The sequence below is a fragment of the Anser brachyrhynchus genome (assembly GCF_964034855.1).
Source record: "Anser brachyrhynchus genome assembly, chromosome: 1".
NCBI classification, from domain to species: domain Eukaryota; kingdom Metazoa; phylum Chordata; class Aves; order Anseriformes; family Anatidae; genus Anser; species Anser brachyrhynchus.
The window spans coordinates 117,257,952-117,270,972 of NC_137694.1; the positions used below are offsets into that span (position 1 = coordinate 117,257,952).

The 13,021-nt window shown below is 37.2% G+C and overlaps 1 protein-coding gene across 4 annotated transcripts in view; it reads right to left on the bottom strand.

The window, feature by feature from the left end:
- Positions 1–13,021, bottom strand: part of DSCAM (DS cell adhesion molecule) — a 473,116-nt gene that overhangs the window by 283,159 nt on the left and 176,936 nt on the right. The window lies entirely within an intron of this gene.

Below are 13,021 nucleotides of genomic sequence, written 5' to 3' on the forward strand. Positions count from 1 at the left end.
AGCAAAAGAAGAACAGAGAGAGGGAGGACAAGAGAAATAAGTACCATCACTGACACTAACAGGATTTTTTAAGCTTTGTCTCATGATACATTAAAGAATATTTTTCTTTTAATATGAAATCCTAAACTTACAAGTACTATGAGTACTATATGCCCTTCTCAATCTGTTCTAAAATCAAGTCTAATAGTATGCAAAGAAAAACCACATGCAGAAACTACCTCTTCCTAGAGTTATTCCATACAAGAAATTAGTAATTTTATAGGGTAAAATGAAGCAGAAACCTCCTTGTCATGTTTGAAAACACCTTTGGTTCTTAATTCAGGAATATTCAGCCAATGCCCCAGATCATAGGGAAAAGACTAAAGTACAATTAGACATCCTTCAAATAAAATTAGCGCATACTACGGTGTGGCTTTTGTCTTCAGTTTTTTTTACATTCACATGAATTTTATAGTTTCACTAAGCAGGGAATCTTACTCTTGCAGTAATCCCATTTATTGGGAATTATAGTGGATGTACTTTTGTTTCTTTGCTTGCTCCAGATTAGACTGTGCAAAACAGACCCATGTTAATAAAGTAAAGTATCATACGTCAAGAGATATGTGTATTTCTGATGTTTTGGTGTGGAAAGCTCTCTGTCAGGTCTGTTCTACAATGTTGCTAAAATAAACTTGATATTATGGGATATATTGAGAGGGTGTTTGGGCACTGGAACAGGCTCCCCAGGGCAGTGATCATGACATCGAGCCTGCCAGAGTTCAAGAAGCATTTGGACAATGCCCTCAGATATATGGTCTGATTTCTGGGTGGTCCTGTGCGGATTCAGGAGTTGGACTCAGTGATGCTCGTTGGTCCCTTTTAACTCAGGATATTCTATGATTTTATGATTCTATGATTCTAGTTTATCTTTTGGGAGAGCTGGTGAGCTGGTGACCGGATTATGCTCTTGTCTTCCTTTCTCTGCTACCTCTAATGCACCTGGCACAGCTTTAAAAAAAAAAAAAAATCACTCACATCATCATCACCTGCATTTTGTTTTCATTCCCTTCCACTGTTTAGTTTCTCTCAAAAAGATATGGAGCCTGATTAACTTCTCATTCACACAGAGTTAATTCTGGAGCAACTGTGGAATCATTGCCTTTCTCAGGATACAATAAGACATGAGAATTCCTATATTTCATAATTTTGCTAACTCAAAATGCGGGTCAGAGCCTAAAAACTGATTAGCCCCTTGAGCTTTTCATGTCTCTTCTTGTCAAAAGTGGCATGACAGGGGAGGAAGAATAAACAAGCTTCCCCACTCACGCTCAGCAAACAGGCAGCCTGGGCCATTGAAACCCTCTATGCATAGGCTAGAAACAGCACTGGTATAATAGCTACACCAGCTTTCCAAATTTAAACTGTTGTTATATTTCAGTCCCATTTACAAGGGGATCCTCTTTCATATTCCTTTCAGACTGACCTAATGTCCCAAGATCTCTGAATTGTTGCTAAATGCTTGAACCAGCCTTCCCAAAGATGAAAGCTTAGTTTGTCCTCAGCTTCTTGGCAGTATTTGGATTTGTTACTGGAATGGTCATCGAGAGTATGACCCATGCAGTATATCTGTGGTATAGACATGCTGTCCTAATCAACAGGACCTCTAGCTAAGTGATCATTTAGACAGCTCACCTAACGCTGCACAGATGGAAATGATTTTACTCACTATCAGTCTTGTAGGAGAATCAGTGAGTTAATGGTGAATGTCCCCATATATCACTGTTAAACTACTGAATATACTTTGTTTGGTATTAAGTGCATGGATGTTCACACAAAGAAACGTGCTTTTGCTTGGATTCTGAAACAGGATCTTCAAAACGTCCAAGGGACTGTTTTGAGGGAATGACCTTCAGTTCACATGGTGCAATAAAGCCAATCTCTTTCCATGCAACAAAAACTAGAAGCAACCAACTTCAGCATTTCCACAGCAGAGAACCACAGTGATTGCTCTTGATGCACAGCATGTCAACAGGCACAAGTTTGCTAGAAAGAATCCAAGATAATTTAGGGTCTAGGCTGAGTCATCTAGCAGGCCACCATTTGGATAGATTAGATCTATATTAAAATATGCAAAATATCAGACATTATTGTTTCAAAGGGCACATTTCAGAATATCTGACAATCATCTGTAAATATCTCCATGGCTTCAAAAGCTAATTTTTAGAATATCCACCAACATATCTTCTGTAAAATGAAGACTTAAGAGAGGACAAGGAGGAATGGTTTTAAACTAAAAGAGGGGAGATTTAGATTAGAGGGTTGAAGGAAATTCTTCACGCAGAGAGTAGAGCACTGGAACAGGTTGCCCAGAGAGGTTGTGGATGCCCCATCCCTGGAGGTGTTCAAGACCAGGTTAGATGAGGTCCTGAGCAACCTGGAACCTAGTGGGTGGCATCCCTGCCTATGGCAGGGGTGTTGGAACTAGATGATCTTTGAGGTCCCTTCCAACCCAAACCATTCTATGATTCTATGAAGACAGCCTTGCATTTTACTGCAGCACTACATCCAGTTTCAAAGAAAAACAAAACAACCTAAAAGTGAAGACATCCCTGCATGTTTTTCAGTTCTGAAATGTAGGTAGAACACTTATCTAGGATACTGAAATGTCACATTAAAATATGTTTCTGAAGAGCTCAGTGTGTACTTGTATGCATATATTATACATACTAATTACATCTTCCACTCAACATCAGATATGAAAATCAAAATGCTAAGACGGAAAATTAGGGTTATTTTGTTAAGACAGAAAAAGCAATTTCTGTCTCAAAACAACAACAACAAAAAAATTGCCATTTGAACTAAGGTTTACAGGATTCTTTATTTCATTTATTTTAAGTAATTGAGTTCTGCAACTGGTATGACAGGAAATTGTATTATTGCTTGTTATTCATTTTCTTTTCATTATTAATATCATTCTATCGGGTGCCCCCTCCCTGCCCCAGGAGACAAAGCTATGAGGAATTCAAACTGCTGCTAAGCAAAGTGAATGCCCCCATCCAGACCTCCACAGAAATCAAGCTGGCTGTGATTCCTCTATGGGAACTGGAGCATCAGCATGCTGAAGGTTATTCTGCATAAGCAAGTCCAACCCACATGGGATGAGGAGGACATGAAGGTCAGCACAGAATGCCCAGTTCTTCCTCTCTACCTGTGTTTTGCTTCACGTCTAAAGTTTGGAATCGGAAGGGTCAGATACAACACAAGAGGAAGGAATAGGAAGGCAACACGAGATTTTAATTTCCAGCATGTTTTGTGCAGTCTCAGAAATGCCTTTTGACAGCACCTCATGTGTTGAAGAGGAATTCTTCAATGTGCAATCAGCAAGGGGGTCTCTGTAGACGCAGGTTGGCATATGGTATCTCAAATTTCTCAGTGACAAGTGGCATGTTAGCAGAGCAACAGAGTAGCAGGGAAAAAGACGTTTTGCTAATCACTCCCTGTTGCCCACACCCTCAGGCAGAATCATATTGCTTTATGCAGATGAGCTCATAACAGTTTCTTCAATTTAGCTTTTATATAAAAAAGTGCCAGCTCCTAACGCTATGTCAACAGGCACCCGAGGGCCTTCCACTTTACATTGCAAGTGTATTACTATTTAAAGATGAGCTTTTAGCTTAACATCATTGCTTGCCTTCAGAGTTTAATTACCGCCCTCCCCATGAGGCCCAATGAGCCATCCACTCCTCCCACGGGAGTTCTGCTTGGCAATGATCTTTAACTAAATAAGTAAATGCCAAATAAGCACTTCTTAAAGATGCAGTGTCTTGTTTTCTGCCCAGCTTTGAAGCTTGCAGAAGCCAGGCTCTAATTTGCATTTCACTGGCAGCAAGCCATGTTGAATGTAGAGATCTCTGTTATAGATCTCATCTCTGATGTGAACTAGAAAGGGGATTTAAAAGAAGAAAAACTTTTTTTCCTTTGTTTTTTTCTTGTGGTCAATTATCCTACATCATTACCTATAGGCAGACATAAACCACTGAAACAAGAGCTTCTTGTACTCAGTTATGCTGTCTGTGTCTTACACAGCTACAGCACTCTAGTCAGCCTGTATTGGTTGCAATAGTCCTCCAAAACACCTTCCCATATTTCTTTCCACCACATCCATCTGTAATATGATAGTATTATGGAACAATTCATTCCCTTGAAATAAATACCCAAGACTGAAAACAGGAGTCAGGCTAGAGAACCTTAATACTGTAAAAAGTCAAGCTACTGGGCAAGACACAAAGGCTAACAGACTCAGTTGTGACCATAGAAAGTTAAACTGGCTTTTCTTTTGAGGAAGGAGATAACGAAAATTGGCATAACCAGTTATTCCTGAGACACAGCAGTATGGTGAAGCAGCTATAGACAGAAAAATGATCAGCTTTCCTAGTTCTTGGACTGCTTTACAAAAAAAAAAAAAAAAAAGAGAGATTAATGAACCATAACTTAGGACCCAACAGCTAGCCTTGCAAGGGCTAGTCACTCAGCAAAGAACCAGGAAGGATATATAACACTGCAAAACAGCAAAGAGCTGTGAAGGAGACATAAGGCATGCACTCCTTTCACCATCTATACCTCAAAGCAGTATACACAGATGTAGCTAAGCTGGAAAGGAACACGCCATGGGATCTGTTTCACCTTACTTCTGTTCTAATAGGAACATAACAGACTTTTGAGACATCCTAAGTGAATAGCAATTGCAACACTTCATTATTTCATAAGGCTCAGCCACTGGTTGTGGTATCTACTGTACTGTTCAGCAAATTTTGCAGAAGATACTGTGAATGCCTCTCTAGTTATTTGTACCTGGCTTCAGAAAGAAAACTCAGGCTCCAAAGTCAGAGTGGAATTACAGAAGGATCACTCTGAACTTAAAATGAAACTTTTCAGCACATAATTGTATAAAAACAAAACGAGCCTTTTTATAACAGTTGCAAGAAAGCATTTTCTTTTGCTATGTTACAGGATATAAAATCTCTAATTGTAATATTCTAGATGAAACTAAACATCTTCCATTTAAAATAGAGAAGGGGAAATACTGTTTTGTTTGTGCTTCAGGTTGGAAAAACAGCCAAACTTCCAAGCAAAAGGAGTTCACAAAAAATTCACCTTTTTCAGAAGAAAATAGAAAGCTGCAGTTTCTTGCAAGCTCCCTATGAATTATGGATGTGTGGTTATTATAGTAGCAGGCCTCTGGCAACATTTTGCTATAAAGCTAATTTTCCTCTTTTTGATTTTCTACTATTTATATTTATAAGGAAAGCTACTGAGAATCAAAACACAGGAATATCCTTAAAATAGTTACCGGCTCTCTGAAGATGTAAACTGCAGCTGAATGAAATGGGTTCTTCCTCATCTTTAAGCTTTTATTTTTATATTCTGCTCCTCATCAGAGCACCTGAATGCTTTACACACATGACCATTCCATCCTTTTAAAACATTAACTCCCGTGAAAACTAAGCACACATATCTTCACCTATCAACTCCTGTTCACATTGCAGGGTTTGTTTAGTCATTGTGGCAAAATGAAGCCAGACAGGATTTTTTTTTTTTTCCTGAGACAAAACCAGTGACGACTGCAAGAACATGGCTACCTACATGCAGGTTTAACTCTAATTCACTATTCTCAAAACAAACAAACAAACAAAGAAAATATAGAAATATACAGGAATAAGGTCCAAACACACATTCTGCCCATCCATTTGAGAAGATACTTCACTGGCTCAAACACATTTGGAGAATTGTATAATGATGGGTATTCTGCTGCCAGTACACTTTTTTGAACAGGATAGTTAATACTGACAAAAATAGCTAGGTATACAGGTCAGCCACTGCTTCTGTCCTCCACAGCATGCAGCTTTTAGATACTGAATCCCAGAAGAAAAAAAAAAAAAAAGAAAAAAAAAAAAGCCTGCAGTGCCACTACTGCAAGGGAGCAAGGTGAGAGTGAAAGGCTGAAACAATGCTGGAAAGTGAGGAGTAAATAAATGCTCAGGATCTGCTTACAGGGAAAAAAGTGAGAGAGAGGATTGCTGCAATGATTATGAAGGGAAAGGTGACTTTCTTCGCTGTGCATATGCTTGTCCCTAGAGGTAAGGGCAGGAACCCTGCAGCTAGCAGAAACACCCAAAACAATGTGGAAGCCAGCAAGAGACCTTGAGCCAGCCAACCTGGAAGGACAGTGAAGAAGAGAGAGGCTGCCACAACACATGACTGCTACTGTGGAGCAGCAGTGAAAACTTCCATATTTTCTGGACTTGAAGCACCTGCCAGTATGGAAAGCTTCCAGGAGAGGCCAGGGAGCAGGAGTTTTCCAGCACAGCTTGTCCAAAATGGTCTTGGCTGGGTTGTTGTCTCCTTGTGGACTATCCTGTGCTGACTCCTTCCTTAAGCAACTCCCTGCTCCCTCATCCAGAAGCAGTCAAAGAGCTAATTTGGTCTCATATGTTATTAAATCACTAATTTTAAAGCATTTAGAATGGCCTCAACAAGATTCCTTGTATTCTAATGCTACAAGTTAATTAAAATGAGTCAGTTCACATCAAATAGTACCTTAAATTTTGATATCCAAACATTAAGGAGACAGATCTTCAATGAATGTGAACCAACATTGCTTTCTTTAGCTCAAACACCCACATGAATTTTCACTATTACAGAAGATGGCCCTTAATGTCTCCACCAAAAGGCAAGCATGTGTGTTCAGCAAAACTATGTTTGAAGCATGAGAACAAATTCAGTATCAGCTTCTGCCACCTTAGATATTTTATCCCTCCTCACACGATACCTAAAAGGCCCAAGCAAAATACCACTTGAAGAAAGTTGCATTGAACACGTGTGTAATGTGTATGTGATATCTTACTAGTACAACAACATTGACATGCTTCCTGCTGACACAAAAGCTCTCATCTTGTCAAAAGCTGCAGAAAACTTAGGGGTCAACACTGAAGTTGTGACTGACACTGTACAGCTGCTGCAAGATACAGACCCATCAGTCAGAAATCACACAGAGGCGATTACTTATATATGTTTTAAAATGATATGTCATGATCTTTTATCAACTTAAAATGTCTATATTACGGACTCATGGCAATGGTGTTATTTGAAACCTTGAAACCGATACGGTGTCCCCATAAAATTTTGAATCAATGGAAGTATTGCACAGCCTTAAAACTTATACTTTTGCCCATGTCTATGTTTTAAGAAGAGAAAGGCAGAATTTCCTGAAAAGATGTTAGCAAGTGAATCATTCTGGGAGTCTTCAGCTATTTCCTCCACATTAAATAACTGTTCTGAAGAGCTTCTCATGCATCTCAGTTTCTTCACTGTGGTATTGCATCTGCAAAATCAAACCTCCCTTGATGGTAGAAGACCCTTCTTGCACAGCTACATGAAGCAGAAAGTTGTGCCACAATGTGCCACCGGCTGAAGAGCTGGACACTGTTACACAGACTGCTTACAGATTTATTCCTCCACTAAAGAAGACGATCTTTAAGGTCCCTTCCAACCCAAGTCATTCCATGATTCTAAACATAATCATGGTATTTTACATACATACTGTAATCACTGAAATATGTCAACTATCTGTAAACGGGCATTAAAGTTCAGGTAAAAACAGATTTCTTATGTTTCAGACATAGATTACTGTTAAAATCCAACCCGGAAATTGAAGCAATCCTAAGCATCTTTGTTTATCAGCATTACAGCTCCAAACCATCTGTACTTAATTGTTAGACAACAAATTGTCTAAAAACCAGGGAGGATTAAGAGGACAAAGCTTCTTATGGAGGGTTTATGTTAGAGAAACTTAAAGGCTGGTAAGATCACAGTACGTCTTGCACAGTTGTTTTATTTCAGTCAAGTCCCTAGGTTTACCTTCTTTTAAAATGGAAATACATACAGCATGTTGATCATCACCACAGCATCAGTAAGAGCTTTACCAGGGTCTTAAAGTTTGATGAGAAATCCACTGCTAGCTTAGGAGCTTGCTGACATTTACTCCTAAAGTTCATGCTGGGCAAGACCAACTGCTGACCTTCAGTGCTCCACTGACTCGCAGAACTGAAGAAACTGGGACAGTAAAGGAGGATGGGAGGCGTTCTGCATACTATGCTTCATGTTCAGTAAAACAAATAATTTCATTTTACAAGGAACAGAGATTTGGTTATAGCTAGGTGGAAGGGGAGAAAAGCAGACATTTGTCACCAAATGCACTACCCAAGTACAGATTCTTCGGCATGAATGATATTATGTTGATTTGCTCCTGATGAATACCTGCAATATACTGAGCAGCTCCAAAGATTTTTCACGTGTCATGCCTATTCAGCTATACTTGCATTCTTTTTAATTTATTCTATTTACTAGCTATGCTTTGTTTCAATCACTGTATAGGAAGTAATATTATGCAATTAAATAACAATTCACATGAGATGAATAACTAATAACTACCAGTCAAAGTCAGCAGTTTGCCTACTTGCTAACTACAGTACTCATCATTAAAACATCACTTGGTATATCTTCCAAGTAAATCTATTTCTGCAGAGGAGAAAAATTTGCACTACTGCCAACAGTAACTTCCTTTGGGGGCTCTTTCCTCATATCTTTAAGCTCCTCCCTCTTTTAATTCTTTTATTCTGTTATATCTCTGTTTTTCTCTTTGCAAGCTCTGCCTTTTTCTGTTTCAGATTCAGCTACCCAACTGCCCACAGTATATATCATCCCTGTTGCTGCTTATTTTCTCCATCCATTCTTGAATATTTTGTGTAAAGGTTTTCACAAAATGGAAATGCTGTAAAAGACATGCTGTAAATGCTGTAAAACTGAAAAAGAGTGCAGGAAATGCACTACAGCAATCATGAGCTTTACAGAATCTTCCAGAGTTGTTTCAAACAGAACATTATTTTGGAAATATATATATATTCAGATAAAATAAAAATATATACATATTTTTTTTTAAAAGAAAAAAAAGGAAATTCAAGCATTCTATAAAACACACCAAAACACACCAAAAACTCAGACAAAGCTTTAAGTGACATGCCTCCTGGGATCTCTTACACAGTAAATGAAATGAATTTGCTTTAAATATAACTCGTAAAATATTTAAAGATGAATAAGATGTTACAGCTAAATAATCTACTACTTAAAATAAAGATGCACTTTAAAAAAGTATAATGGTAAATAATTGTTTGTTTGGCATACAGACTACTCTAAACAGTTTTCAGATCTTACCAAGCCTGCATACCGTTGGCTGAATTCAAATTACAAGTTTGTTTTCAAAATACTTTCTTTTCTGTGTTGTTACTTTTAACCCAAAATGTCAAATGTCATATATGAGGGACAGTGAGCAACAACACCTCTAAATTTTCTCATCAGTTAAGATACATGTTTAAGATTCCTTGGTTTGAGATTCACACTAACGGTAGACAATGTCTTTTTTTTTTTTAAAAAAAAAAAAAAAGCCTCCAAACAAAAGGCTTCCTCCCCCTCCAACCCACCCCCCCCACCCCCATCTTCAAGGATTTTCATTGCCAGCTTCTGTTAACATTTGTATTATTTTAGGTATGTGCCTTTCAATAAACTGGAAATAGTTTCAAAAATATAGAAAAAAAGGAAAAAGAGCTGTTTTTAAAGCAAAAGCTTTAAAAAACTCTACAACTTAAACTTAAATTTTAATACAAAAAAAATACTTCTGGTTTGAAAAGGTGACAAAAAAAGAAGATTTAAAGTGATCCAGTTTCATTTATAGTAGCAAAACTTTTCTGCATACTGAAATGAAGATCATTTGTGAATTAGGGACCTGGTTCAGCACTCTTCTTAAGCATATTGCCTTATCGGCTTACCCAACATATAGACCAAACTAAAATTTTAGACCACATTCTAAAAGCTAAAGAATCAATGTGAAAATATACAAAGCAGCACATTATCAAGTTAGAATGTCTTTGGCCTCTTAACCTCTTTGTCTCCACGGAGGTTGTTTAGTTTGAATATTTTGTGCTAATTTATATGTATACACATGCCAAACTGTAGTGAGAAGTCACATTTTTAAGGCAAATTTTTTATAAATCTATTTAAAAAGTGCGTTATGTCCATACCTTCTGGGAAAGACTGAGTTTTGTGAATGGGGCAATTCAGTAGAATCATAGCAATTTTTAAAATGACTGAAATCCTGAATTTCTAATTCCATACTTTTAAACGAGATGCTGTTCCACAATAAATATAGAAGATGAAAATTACATGCTTATAAGTATTTTCAAGAAACATGAGAATTTTTTTTTCTTTAGAGAAAAAAAGAAAAAAGAAAGAAAAGAAACCACCTTCTAATGCTCTGTAGGACATTTCTCACAGTAGTTCATTTCATTTTTCATGCCTCTTATACATTACTACAGAAGGAAACAGTGAGTACTAAAAAGTAATTTTTATTCAGTATTTCTTCAGTGCTAATTTCTAGTTCTACTGTATACCTCTAACTAACTGACCTTCAGTAATGTATTTTAGTTAGGCAAGGAAGGTCTTGTCAAAATGAAGGACAGTTTCACCTATTTCTTAATATAATTATTTAACCACTTTCCCGCATTTCATTTTCACTTGGAATTATGAGAAAGACTGCTTATATGATTTAGATTTTTAAAAAGTTATATGTCTGTTTAATAAAACACAACTAACAAACATATTTATAGCTGATATAAACCCAAATAATTTCAGCAACTTCACTCTTGTCCATATGTTAAGGCATGTTCTACATCAATCATACCAGCCAATGTTATATTTCCCATACATGCATACCACACTTCCATCAATGAAACTGTTACAACACATAAGGGGAAAAAAAATGCAGAAGGAAAAGAAAAGAAAGAACGGTGAGAGCCACAATGCCAAACAAAGCTTGGCTTCCAGCTCCTTACTGCTGAGGTTCACTTGGCCTTGTTTCTCAGCCCCTGAGGAAAAGCAATTAAAATATCAGTAAATATGAGTAAATGTGGATCCTGCATGAATTCCTGTACTCATTTTACTCAAAATGAAAAATATGATTTTCTGTGAAAATCAAGGAAGTTCCAATTTTTCTTGATTACCTAAAGAGGGATCTTGTCTAGTCATGAACTCCAAGAATAACTGATAACTTACAGCTTCTAAAATTTCTCCAGGATTCAGTGTAGATGATAGCCACTAGTGACTATTTTCATTTATGTGAATATTTTCATTTCTTCTATAGCAATTACTCCAGGTCTTCTATAGATCTTTAAAAATTCAGATAATTATTTGCTTATCATCAAAGACTGAGGAATAAAACAGACGGGAAAATAAAAATCTTTCTGAAAAAAAAAAAAAAGTCAGAAAAAAAAAAAGACCAAAATATTTCCATTCATTGAAGGTACTCAAAATGAAAGAGTCTGAAACCGAGCTCAAACTTTCCATCAGAAGAAAAAAAACTAAGCTAACTGAAATATCAAGACTTGTCAAAGCATGGTAGTGAAGGCCTTGCTCAGTGTGCATTAGAGCTGCATGGCTAGAGTTTTCTGTGAGAGAAGCAGTTTGGGGCTTTCCATGCCTCCTGTTTCCCTTCCAAGAAGGACCTGCAGTCAGGATGCATCTCACACGATGAGCCATGCTGATTCATGTCTATAGGTTTTTCTCCTGCCTTATAAAAGAAGCTGTCCATAAAGGAAAGCCGATCCACAAAGACGGCACTAGGCTGCTAACGGGGAACTTTGAAAGGGTTAACCTATTACAGTTAAATCTTATAATAACTAAATATTGTCATAATCTTATAATCTTCATAATTACTAAGTATGCCAGTGGGATCCTGTTCTGTTTACTGCTATACAGAGACACACAGACATCCAAGGTCACAAAATGACTGATCTTGCAGATCTACGTAGATAAAAACACTATTTAAGCATGGAAAGCCAACAGAACAGAAGCAGAAAAATCTCACAAGACTGTGAAGAATGAGACAAACAGCACAGATTTTTTTATGATAGTTAAAAATATTAACTAACAATGAAGGTTTTGCAGATATTGCTTAAGAATGGTGTAATAACTAGGATATTTATTTAATAATTAGTATTCTTATATTGTATTCTTTCTAACCCTACTGCTAAGGTTCTGGAAATCAATGCAATGAAGCAATTAAATTGATCTTTAAAAAAATAAAAGACGAGTAATGTCCTTCAGTGGCTAGAAATCAGAAGCTATCCGAAGCTATCCTGGAATAGCACCCCAAAAAGAAAGAAAAACAAAAAGCAAAACAACAACAAAAACACACGCACATCAGAAACACAGCCCATCTTTTTAACAAGTATTAATAACAATTCTGATTACTTGGTTGTATCACTGTTTCAATACAAACACCACCCACCACCCAGCAGACGAGATTAGCTCCTAATCGGAGTTTACAGTCCCTAAATACTAGCTGGGATTATTTCATTAGTCCTGACTCATTTTCTGTTACCACCTCTGCCCTCACAGGAAAAAAATAAAAGGTTTCAGATTTATACAAGTCATCATTATTACCTGACTGGCTTAAAACAGCGCAATCAATTTAGGCATAAAATCATCAGCCTGGAGGAAGCTAGAGCCTGGACATAACACACCTGTCCTCTGCTCTCTAAATTGGCTCCCTGCTGGATATCATGTCAGGTAGAAGAGTTCAGTCTGAGTTTCAAGTTGCTTAATGATTGGCAGCTGGGATCCCTAAAAGACTGCCAAAAGCTTGAGGACTGCCTTTGACTACTCTGAAATCCTGGCACTAAGGAGAATCAGAGGCATGCATGCTCTTGTTGAGTGAAGTTTTACTAGCATTTTGTCAGACACTCAAAAGCTGCAGTGCACACAATGTTAATAAAGATTTCAAGTTATTGTAAAATGTTGGCATTAACCACTCTATCAAATCAGAAGTCACCTTTTAATTTCATTCATTTCTGTTTTCCCACTAGTACCTATTTTGATGAGTCCTCCCTCCATTTTTAAGGAATATTTTATGCTTAGGTTACTTTCTCCTTAA